The sequence below is a fragment of the Lissotriton vulgaris genome, chromosome 6, assembly GCF_964263255.1.
Source record: "Lissotriton vulgaris chromosome 6, aLisVul1.2, whole genome shotgun sequence".
In the NCBI taxonomy this organism is placed as follows: Eukaryota; Metazoa; Chordata; class Amphibia; order Caudata; family Salamandridae; genus Lissotriton; species Lissotriton vulgaris.
The window spans coordinates 1,631,931,027-1,631,943,475 of NC_141694.1; the positions used below are offsets into that span (position 1 = coordinate 1,631,931,027).

The 12,449-nt window shown below is 49.4% G+C and overlaps 1 protein-coding gene across 1 annotated transcript in view; it reads left to right on the forward strand.

The window, feature by feature from the left end:
• Nucleotides 1–12,449, forward strand: part of THADA (THADA armadillo repeat containing) — a 1,588,234-nt gene that overhangs the window by 835,559 nt on the left and 740,226 nt on the right. The window lies entirely within an intron of this gene.

The following is a 12,449-nucleotide window of genomic DNA, read 5'->3' on the forward strand; positions in this document are numbered from 1 at the left end:
AATCAGATTAAGCTAAATAAACACCAAGAAAACTTACTGTTTGTTATGATCCTATTCGCACGTAGAGAGATATGTATTAACTGGATAAAACCAGCACCACCAACCCATGAGAATTGGTTAAATGCTGTAATAAGAACTAGTAGACTGGATAGAAAAGGGAACCACTTAAAAATATGAAATATTGGGAGATCTTGGAAAACTATATCAGTTCTAGATGATAAACTAGAATATCTCCATGTCGGAGGCTTCTTGATTCTTTTTTCTTTTTCTTTTTTTTTTCTGTTGATTCCAATGATTAAGCGGAACAATAATTCCTGGCATGACTTGAAGTCTGTCAAACTCCTTAAGGGCCAGAAACCTCCAGAAAAAGTCATTATTGAGCAAGATAAAGGTGTGCGGAAGGAATCTGACTAGAACGAGAATAAAACACACCCCTTGTACTCCTCGATAGACGATTAGGGGCAGTTTTGGAGGTACAACTGCTCGGACACTGTTGGACTCCCAATTACCTTTCTTTCTGCATAACCCGCAATATGAGGATTTAAAAAAATATATATATATATATCAAAGGCCAGACACTTTGCCAAACTCACGCAGCAGCTCCAAAAACACCGCCACTGATGTATGAGGCTCACTAAGATAAAATAATGCATCATCAGTATAAAAAGAAATTGTATGTCAAGAGTGCCTGACCTGAATAGCTCACTCACTCAATACCTTTAGGACCTGCACAGACAAAAGCTCCACAGCCAAAGCAAAAAGCAGGGGCAAGGGAGGGCACCCCTGCCAAGTACCTCTTTCAATATCCCACCAAACCGACCTGTGCAGGCCTACCCTCACCCATGCTCCATGACTGGTATTCAACAACTGAATTCATGTTCTAAACTGCGGTCCAAACCCCATGGCTCTCATAACCTCCAACAGGTACCCCTATTCTGTTGTGTCAAAGGCCTTCTCAATATCAATTGATGCCAAGACTAAGTAATCCTGTCTGTCCTTGACCTCTTGCAGGACGTGCGCTAAGCGCCTCAGATTCATCGTTTCTTCTACGGCCTGGTATGAACCCGCACTGGTCTGTATGTACCATCCCCGGCACCACATGGGAGCAACCGACAAGCAGCCCTGACCTCCTTCAAAGTATTCACCGCATCCAAGTCCTCCACTGCCACTGTGCCCAACCAAGGCAGCTCCAGCAGGGCCAAAAAGGCTTGAACGTGATCCAACAAACTACTGGCATTACCCCTATACAACCACTACTGATGCCGCTGAAAGGCTGCCACCACTTCAATCCTCCAGGATGCAACCACCCTGGTCATCTCTACTAAATGTATCATTGGGGGTGGGGCTCTCTCCTTCCAGAGTAGCCAAGCTACTTGTCGACTTGTCCCCCTCCCGGTGCAAACGCTGTCTATGTGTATACGCATCCAACCTATCTCACTTCCCCGCCATTCTGTCAAGCACCCTCAACTCATCATGCCAAGTCACTGGATCGGTCAAGTCCCGCCTCTGCAAGTGAGCCAACACCCCCTCCAGCAATTCACGGTACAGCTGCCTATTCACCCTAATCGTCAGTCTCATGCACTAGCCATGGATCACTGCCATGGCATCCCACTCAACAGCTGGCACCTGTGTCTCCCCAATTAGTCTGCAAATAATCAGTCATAGACTCTGATAGTGTGTCCCTGCCCATCGTGTCAGCAAAATATCTACTGGGAAATGCCAGTTCTGAGCCAGTGTATCAACCACTCTTCCCCCCTCCCAACTCCTCAAGCATTGGCGCATGACCCAACGAAAAGCGGGCAAAATTCTGCACCCTCAGAATAGTCTCTACAGAGAAGCCAATCGCCAATATCCTATCCAACAGAGTGTAAGTATGATGGTAAGTGAATGAGAGATAAAAGTTCTGTCCTCAGGTCTACGTGCCCTGAATGCATTCAGCAGCCCCAAGTTTGACATAACTTCACACAACGACTCAGTCATACGTGGCTTTGTGTCAGCCTGGGAGGACACCTATCCCTTTCCCCATCCAGGACAAAATTGAAGTCCCTCAACCAAATGAGTGGACAATCATCCTCAGAACACGTCATTGCCTGCAACCCAAAGTAAAATCAAGGGTTATCAATACTGGGCGCATAAATGTTAAGCAACAAATGTGCCCTCCCATCCAGCCTACCCTATAGCAAAGCATACTGCCCCTGGACATCAGCTTCCACATAGCTAGGCACAAACTGAGTCCCTGGGTCCCCCAAACCAAAACCCCCCTAGCATAAGAGGAGTAAGAAACGTGAAACAATTGGCCCTTCCATTTCCTCTCAACCGTAGCAATATCTCAATCTGTGAGGTGTGTCTCACGGAGACAGGCGATGTCCTCCTTATGACGCTTCAAAAATGAGGACTCTGTACCTCTTCACATACGTACCCAGACCCCGAGCATTCCAAGTAAGTATCTGAAACCTTTCTCCTATATGTAAAAACCAAGCCACACTATTCCATTTCCCCATGCCTCAACAACGTGCCGATAATGCTACTTAAAAACCTGGACTCCCAACCAAAAAACAACCACCAATTCCCCCCACCCCAGGATAAACATGCTATGTAAGCCCACCCCTACCATGTGCCAGAACAATACAAACTCCCTGACGTATACATCTGGGATAAGGACCCCAACTGCCCCCTCATAGCCCCATCAAGCTCCTTCCAGCTCCCGTCCATTCCACCCTTCCTTAGGCTCCAGTGCAGGTGGGCAGCAACACATCACTGAGCCCACAAGGGTAATCCACAGGCCCTGGAGTAAAGAAAACGCAGAATGACTAACATCGCAGTGCATAAAAATGTGCACATAACCCCCTTGTTAAACAGTTCCCCAGCTGCACGCTAATTAGTTGCCCATTTCTGTTAGACCACAAGCCAAAAAGAAAAGAAAATATCCACCCTATTGCCAATAAACCCCCCTCCCCCGTTCACATCAGAGAACACTGGATTGCTCCACCTGCAACCAAAACAGCACAGGATAGTACATTGCACAGCTGCTGTTAGAACAGTCTCCGGCACCACATCCACTGAGAGTCATTCTAGACCGGGGCCTGGTCCCCATTCGGGGGCTCAGCCCCACCTCAGTCCGCAGAGGAGTTCAGTCCACCAAATGCATGGCACCATCTGCCTGTATTGTGACTCTGTGCGATTCTTGGGACTCACTACCCAGAAAGACCCCTCCATTGTGGCCCCTTCCAATCACCATGACCCCTTGGCCCCCCAAAATGGCCACAGATTCCCAAACCACTGGTCGATGCACCATTCCAGATCTCCAGCCAGTACCACATATCCTAGGGTCGCTCAAAAAAGTACACCCTCCCATTAGCAAGAGCCTTCAATTTGGAGAGATATAATAACATATACTTCAGGTTCATAGCATGTAACGTCTTCTTGACACCAAGGAATGACTTGTATTGCTCCTGAACTTTTCTCTATAATCTGAGAAACTGGAAATAGTATAATTGTAAATGCTCGAGATTTCCTGTTCCCGTACCATCCTTAGGATGCAGTCATGGTTCCTATGATTTACAGCCAGATTCATGAAGCCGAAATCGGCTCGCAAAGGGCCAGATTCTGAGAATCTGGCCCTTTGCGAGCTTTATTTTTGCATTTGGGATTCATCATCCCAAATGCAAAAATCGCAATTCTAAAAATCGCTAAATTGCGAATAATTGCATTTAAGGAATCTCAATTTGAGATTCCTTAAATGCAATTCATGAACAATTTTAAAATTGCGAATTCGCAATCTGGGGCCGCTATTTACCGCAAAGTCTAACTACGTGGTAAATAGCGAAAACGTAGAAAAAAGCACTTTAGTGCATTTTTCTAAGTTGTATGTTACACACACACATGTCCTTTGGACATGTGTGTGCGCAACACCAGTGTACATTACCATTTCAGGGGTGCTACAGGGTGTCCAAAGGACACCCTGGCACCCTTGAAATCGCTTCCTTATTTGCGAATCGCTGTTTGCTAATCGCAAATAAGGAATGACTCACCATTCATTCCTATGGGCCTTTAGGCCCATAGGAATGAATGGGACAGCCATTCCTTAATTGCGATTAGCAATTAGCGAATCGCAAATAAGGAAGCTGTAGAAATCGCAAAAAATATTGCGATTTCTACATGCATCCCGTTTTGCGAGTCTTTAATAGCGATTCCTTAATAATCGCTATTAAGGACTCGCAAAACAGGACTTTGATGAATCTGGGGGTTAGTATTTTACCTATAATTGCCCATGGGGGACTTGTAGACAGAGGAGGCAGCACCACAGCCCTGTGCTCTCTCTCGATCACAAAAATCTCAGAAAGTCCCTTTGGCCGCAGCTTCAGCCTAATCCATCACTCCATAAACTCCACCGCCAACGAGCCCTCCACCCGCACAGGAACCCAAAGAACCGCTGATTACTACGGCCGGCGTATCCCTCCATATCCTTCACTGGGGCCTTCAGAACCAGCAAGCAGCGCCACAACAGCCAGCACCACAGCAAGCAGCGCCACAGCAGGTGGTACAACAACCAGCAACACAACAGCAAGCAGTACCCCCAGTTCAGCCAACACACCCGTCAGCTCACTCACAGATTCAATCACTCCCACCATTCAGTGAGCTAATCGACCCATCCACAGCGGCACCGAGATGGGCAGTTTGGATCGGACAACTGAACAACTACTTCGTAGCTACCCGTGAAACCGACAATACAGTCAAACGTTCTCTGTTACTGCACTTCGGGGGTACTGAGATCTGCAAACTCTTCTCTCACCTTCCAGACACCGGCAATGCTAATGATTATGATGCCGCAGTGCGAGCGCTCAATGCGAACTTTGACCCCCAACTTCACCCACTCTATGAACGGTTCAAATTTAGACAATCTAGGCAAAGAGAAGGTGAGACGATGGATGCTTTCCATGCCCGGCTAAGGGAACTAGTGAGCACATATACCGAAGATGATCACACAAAGGAAGTCACAGCGCAGATCATTCAAGGATGCCGGAATAAGACTCTGAGAACACTAATACTGCGCCAACCCAACATCACACTAGAAGAAATACTCATGCTCGCACGGTCACACGAACTATCTGATGTCCGGTCTACAGCAATGGAAGCTGCCATGACCCCTCAAGCAGAAGCAGGAGCCGTCGTAAAAACAGAAAGGGTGGATGCCGTCCGCGCCTCAAGTAGGGGCGGACGAGGAAGATGGCCGACCAGAACACCGAGACGAACACCCTGCGGCTACACGGACGTGACGAACACAGACAAAATGGCTGTCCTGCGAGAGGAAAGACATGTTCTAAGTGCGGAATACCAAACCATTTTGCCAGTGTATGCAGAGGAGGACTCCGCGGAAGAAACACAGCAGGAAGACGGGCAGTCAGACAGCTTAGTCTGGAAGAAACTCAGCAACCAAGACCCATGACGTCCAGACAACACCGCCACGCACGGCTGGATGACTCCTCTACAGATGATGAGGGCGAGTGTTACTTTGTGTCCTTCACGAAGGACCTGAAGAGAAGGCGAACACCGCAACCAAAATGCCAAATCCAAATTGACGGGTCAGAAGTCACCGGAGTCATAGATACCGTGAATGTGATGGGTATACAGCACTACAAAAGCCTTAACCCTAGACCGCAGTTTACACCATCCAAAATTAAGCTAATGACATATGGCAGCCAAACTCCGCTTCCTCTATGAGGAAAAATGCAGGTACAAGTTAAGGCGGAAGACCGTGAAGTAACAAGCCATAAAGCACGCCCCAGCGCCGACCACAGCCTCTGAAGTGAGGAGCTTCCTGGGCATGGCACAATACTGTACAATATTCATACCGAACCTGGCCACGATTGCCGAACCTCTGCGAAACCTAACCAAAAAGGAGAATCCGTGGAAGTGGACGGAAACCGAGGAAGAGGCGTTCAAGAAGATCAAAAATGCACTACTGGATGGAACAACCATGGCCTATTTCAACATGTCCAAACACACCGAAATACTAGTAGACGCCAGCCCGGTCGGATTAGGAGCCCTCCTCATTCAGGAAACAGAAACATGAGTATGGGCGCCATTAGCATTCGCGAGCAAAGCCCTCACCGCCACTGAAGCGAGGTACTCTCAGATTGAAAGAGAAGCTCTAGCCATGAAATGGGCGTGTAACCACTTTCACCTCTACATAACTGGACACCCATTCAGGATGGTGACTGATAACCAACCACTCATTCCACTGTTCAAAGGCACAGCACCTCACCCTCCGCCTCGGATTGAGAGGTGGGCGATCCAAATTCAACAGTACCAAATGGACCTTGTGTACAGACCCGGAGCTAAGAACCCGGCAGACTTCTTGTCGTGACACCCAGCCAAGGAGGAGGCACCAGAGGAAGAGCCTGAAAGACAAACCGAGGAGTTCGTGAACATGGTGTCACAAGGAGCATGCCCCCAAGCCATGTCAGCTGAGAAAATCATAGAACAATATGCCAACGATGCAGTCCTGAAGAGAGTGGAGAATGCTGTACACACGGGATCATGGGAAGGCTTCCTGCGAGATGTGCACAGATGGAGTGAAGATGACCGCATACGGTTAAACCAGTTCTGGAAGATACACAACGAGATCAGCATTGCGGAAAATGGTCTTATCCTGAGAGGCTCAAGAGTAGTAATCCCAATAACTCTGCAAGAACAAGCGACAGTGTTAGCCCACGAAGGCCACCAAGGCACCATGCGAATGAAGGCCCGAATGCAGGAGAAAGTTTGGTTCCCGAACCTGGAGAACACTGTTGACGCAATAGTACAAATCTGTCGAGCGTGCCAGCTAACAGGGAGGACTGAAGCACCTGCTCCGATCATCACAGAGGAACACGCGCCAGCACCGTGGTCATGGATTAGTCTGGATTTTGGCAGTTTCCCAGATGGGAGAATCACAGTTGTTCTATTCGACAGCTACACGAAGTATCCAATAGCGGAGGTAGCCCAGTCTACAAGCTTCACGAACGTGCAACCGATTTTGAGCAAAACATTTGCCATGTTTGGGATTCCTCAACAAGTGAAAACAGACAACGGGCCTCCCTTTCAGGGGAGTGAGTTCAAGGAGTTCATGCAAAGACTAGGAATTCACCATCGCCGCATAACGCCGCAATGGCCTCAAGCCAACGGCGAAGTACAAAGATTCATGAGAACTATCAACAAGGTGCTGAGAATATCCGCAGTAGAAGGAACCAACCCTGAAGACGCTCTTCAAAGCTTCCTACGGGAGTACAGAAGCACTCCTCACAGCACCACACAGAGATCTCCCTGGTCTCTCATGTTTTCACGACCTAGACATGATTTGCTTCCCATGGCAGAAGGTTGGAGGCCCGAGCCATATCATCCTGAGAGTGCCCAAGCCCGGCGGAAAAGGACCAATGACAAGGCAAGCAAGAGAAGAGGAGCCCAAGACCGAGCACTGATCCCAGGGGATCGTGTGCTTATTCGGGCCCGAAGACCTAGGGAAAGTTCAGAACACCGTATGAGGTTGAACCGTGGACCGTCAGAGCAAGCAGAGGCACTGCAGTGACAGCTCGACGCGAATGTGAAGAGGTGACAAGAAACGTATCGTGGTTTAAGCGAATCCCATCAACAACTGCCAATACAGAACATCAGATCGGTACACCAGAGAGGCATGACACCGTCAGTGAGCCGCCGGGATCTACGCTGGGCAGTTCGGTATCCACCTGCCCCACCTTGATACCTGAATCACCGACACGGTCCCCCGAGAACCTGCCCCGAGAACACTCCGGTAAGAGGAAGAAGACAGTACAGTCTCAGGCCTAACCCTAGGCCCAGTCAAAGACTCGCAGACTTTGCATGTTAAGCTGATTTGTTTCAAGGACTAACTTGGGAAGGAATGTAGCACTCTAGTGTTTTGGTAGCTCCGGCCTCAAACAGTGACACAAAATACACAACTGAACCATTCAAGACAATGATATGGATGAGCAAAGACTGTGAATCGAATCAGAAGGGCATGTCTGATTAGTCCACCCTTATTAGGGATGTATCTACCAATAATGCAGCAGGTGCAGTGGCATTAGGGCCCAGTTATATTCGGGATCAACTGAACCACAACTATGGTTGTATTTTACTATCCATACAACGGTCATTGTGGACCTATTTTTCTGGTTTTCAAGCTGACATCACCCAGACCACCAGGGACCGGATACTTCCCATTCCTCACCCCTGCTGCATCAGCCTTGACGCATTTTATAGTTTGCCCTTAGTGGCACTCGACCACCCTGTGGGCGCCAGGAACCGACAGTTCATCCAATTGCCGAAAAAGAAAACATCCAACTGGTCGGTCCTTGAGATGGTTCAACAAGGCTATGCCCCGCCATTCCTTTTAGACCGCTCGCAACTTCCACTCACATCAAAGCACCGCTCAGAGGAACATCTGTCTATATTGTTCCAAGAAGTGTGGACTCATTTGGCCAAAGGAGCCATAGAGAGAGTTCCAGCCCGAAATAAGGGACTGGCGGTTACTCCTGCTATTTGCTTGTGCCGAAGCACTTCATCCAATGTTAGATCTCCGACTTCATACGAAAGGAGAATCATAAGATGCTAATGTTATGTCTGCCCTGGATCCAGGCGACTGGATGGTGACTGGTGAGGGTCACGGGACACATGGGTTACTGGGCGCAAGCATGGTGGTTGGTTCTTTTATTCCTGATGTCCCGGGAGCCAGCCTACTAAGGATCCGGAGCAAATGGGCCAAGTACCCCTTTTGCACTTGGCTAGCGGTCAAAGGATCCACTCATATTACACACAGTACGAACAATAAATCAATGTCTACTACAATACGTATTTATATAAGAAAAATAAGTATGTTATTTCTAATCCTACACATTCAAAGAAATTACGACATTAATGAGCAATAACATTATCTGCTTGAAGTCGGGTTCTAGTGACTGTCAGGCAAATCCCTGTCCCACCCTCCTCCTTATACCGTGGTCAGGGGTGTTCTCCATTCATTGGTGGCAGCATCCAGCAAATGCTCATTAATAGGCCTTACTCAAGAGTTCCCCTTTAGCTCTTCGGGAATTAGTCAAAAGTGTCTGTGGTGCTGTGGCAGTGAACCCCACGTGGCCCACAGACCCAGATCACGCCTTACCCACTCCTGCAGCACAGAAATGTTCAGCTTTCCAGTGGGTGTCCTCAGTTCAGTCACCTGTGATTTCTGATCCAGCTTGGAGAAGTCATACTGCTCGCAGCCCACCTGGCAGTACCCGGCAGCACAGGCTCTCTGTCCTGAGCGCCGCCTCCGGCTTCTCCAGCACTGTTAGCAGCAAGTCCCTCGGGCCCACCATGCCCAATTCTGCTCTTAGCCGGTTCAGTGGTATGGAAACATTCAGCAGTGCAGTAAATTCCCTCTCCACAGGCTCTCACAAGTCTGGATGCTCTTTGGCGAAGTCGGGCTACCCATGGTGCAGGCTGTCTTCCTCAGGTGTGATGCCGCTTTGTCTCAACGATCGGTGTTGCTCTCACTCCTCAAAGACAAGGTAAGTCACAGTTCCCTTCACAGGACAGAGGGCATTCAATCATTTGGTTCCCGACTGGAGGGCAGCGAGGGTGTGACGTCTTAAGCGCCACCCTTCACGGTCCTCAAGGAATCAGTCAGGTGCAGCCCTTGGTGTGCGGACTTGACCTGCCAGTCGTGACTGCAATCTTCGGTCAGGGTAACAACCCGACTGAAAATCTGAGTACTGGCAGCCCCTTCTGGCATACTGTGTTGCAGTGATAGTTTCTGTTGAAGCTCGGACTTCTCAGCTACACTTTCCCTCAGCACGATGATCCCTTTTGGCATATGGAGACACCAAGTAAGGGGGAAACAAGTCTTGATGCTCCTGGCAACAGATAGTTCAACGGTGGCCCCATCTGGCATATGGGGTCGCTGCAACGAGGTGGTGCAGGCCTGGTACTTCCCACACAGCACTCGCAACATGACCCAGGTCTTGGTGCCCTCTCCTGGCATATGCGAGTCACCAAATCGCTTCTCCTCACAAGCAACCACCCAATCGGTGCACAGCTGTTCTCTTACACCTCGCTCAGGGAGTCCTCTAAGTAGGGCTCCCCACTGTACCTCGCTCCCTCAAACACTGTCCTCTTCCTCACAGGGCACACTGGTCTTGGCAAGCTGGCAAGCGGTGGTGCTCCAGGGCAGCTTATCCTGGTTTCCCTGGGTGATGTTCCCTCACCCAGCAGGGAAACTAGCAGGCATTTGCACATAGTCCAGGTCACAGCAAAAGTCTTGCAGAGCTTCTCCTTCTCAAGCAGTACTTCTGGCCACCTGGCAGATGACAAATTTTGGGGGCTTAATCTTCCCTTCTTATGGTTCTGTGGACTGGGCTGTTGGACCAAGGGTGGCGGGTGCGCCCGGTTGTGGGTCAGGAACGAGAGTAACACCAAGTTTTGGGGTTAATGAAGGTTTTATTGGGATTCCCCGATGTGACTTTATCATTAAAGTTCTCCTCGTTCGAAAAGTGAGTCTCTCTTTAGCAAATTGGCTAGGATCCGTTTTTGCGTTCTGTGTCTTCCGCTTCGTGTAGACGTGATGCACCTCAAGGTCTGGTCAGACGGCAGTCACTCGGCTCCGGTTCCCATGCAAAAGAGACCAACATAAAGGGAGCCGTTAGTTCTCCTGTCTACTGGGGTTTTGCACCTGAGGGGCCGTGTGAAGTGAGGGAGGGATTCACCGGTGACTCGTATCACTAGGTCAGTGGAGTGGTTTGGGTTGTACAGACAGTGAGGGTTACTCGCGGGGTAAAGAATACAAAAGGGGGGTTAAACGCGGGAATTCAAACACGGGTTCTGTACTTTTAAATGCGCTTGCTTCCCACCCAAGCTGCCATACGCTGCCGTACCTGTACAAGCCACGCTCCTCCCCTGGGAGAGTGGCACGGCGGCTCACGGGAACGTTGGCCTCCTGGCTCTCCGGGGAACTCCTCTTCCGCTCTTCCTCCGGGATGTTCTTCGGTCTTTTCTCGTACTCCTTCGCTGCTACTAACTTCTCTCGCGCTTTCTCCACCTCCGCTCCTCTCCTCCTCCTCCGGGGTGACGTCACACGCCGAGTAAAGCACTTCCGGGGCTTTAACCAATCCCGTACCTCTGACGTGTGCAGAGGGAGTGTTTTCCTCCTCTATGTAGGACCAGTTAAAGGCGCCATGTTCTTCTTCCTCGTGTCCGTCCTGACCTGCGCCCCATGGATCCGTCTGTAAGGAAGGAGTAATTACGGAGTCATTTCTGGGGGTCCACCACTCCTCAGATCCCGTCAACCTCACCCCGTTACACTCCTCCCCCCCTGGATTCTCCCGGTTGGGGAGAATGGGCATGCGAGACAGATAATCAGCGTTCCCATTGTCTCTCCCCTTCCTGTGCACAACCGTAAAGGCGAAGGGTTGAAGGAACAGAAACCAACGTAGTATCCTGGCATTCTGGGTCCTATTCTTCTGCATCCACTGTAAAGGGGCATGATCAGAGTACAGCGTGAATGCCCTCCCTTCCAGATAGTAACGCAACTTGTCCACTGCCCACCGTATTGCTAGGCACTCCCTTTCCACGGTGGGATATTTCTGTTCCCGGGGATGGAGTTTCCTACTTATATACAGGATTGGATGTTCTGCACTGTCCTCCCCAATTTGTGACAACACAGCCCCTATGCCCGTATCTGACGCATCTGTGGCCAGTGAAAATGGTTTGTCAAAATCTGGGGGCAGTAATACCGGGCTAGTTGTGATTGCCTTCTTCAAGTGAAGGAAGGCTTCCCTGGCTTCAAGGGACGGTGGTTGTGGGAGACTGTTTCTGACATTTTTTTGAAGTAAATTGGTAAGGGGCGTGGCTATGTTTGCAAAGTTCTTGATAAACCTTCTATAGTAGCCCATGAGGCCCAAGAAGGCCCGGAGTTCTCTTTTTGTGGAGGGAAAGGGAGTTTCGATAATGGCTTTTATCTTCTCCTCCTGGGGTGCTATTACTCCATCTCCAAGCATGAACCCTAGATATTTAACTCTTGGAAAGGCTGCTCTGGATTTTTTTGCATTTACATGCAGTCCGGCGTCTCTTAATGAGGCCATGACTTTGGTCAAGTGTTCCAGATGTTCATTCCATGTGTTGCTGAAAATGACAATGTCATCGAGATACACGGAACTATAACGGGTATGTGGGGATAGTACCGTATTCATAAGTCTTTGGAAGGTGGCAGGTGCCCCATGGAGTCCAAAGGGAAGGACGTTGAACTCGTATAACCCTTCCTCTGTGGCAAATGCTGTCTTGTGGCGGTCTTCCTCTCTCAGGGGTACCTGCCAATAGCCCTTGGTCAAATCCAGTGTTATGTATTTGGCTTCCCCTATCCTTTCTATTAGCTCGTCCACCCTGGGTATCGGGAACGCGTCAAAGGTGGAAATGGCGTTTAG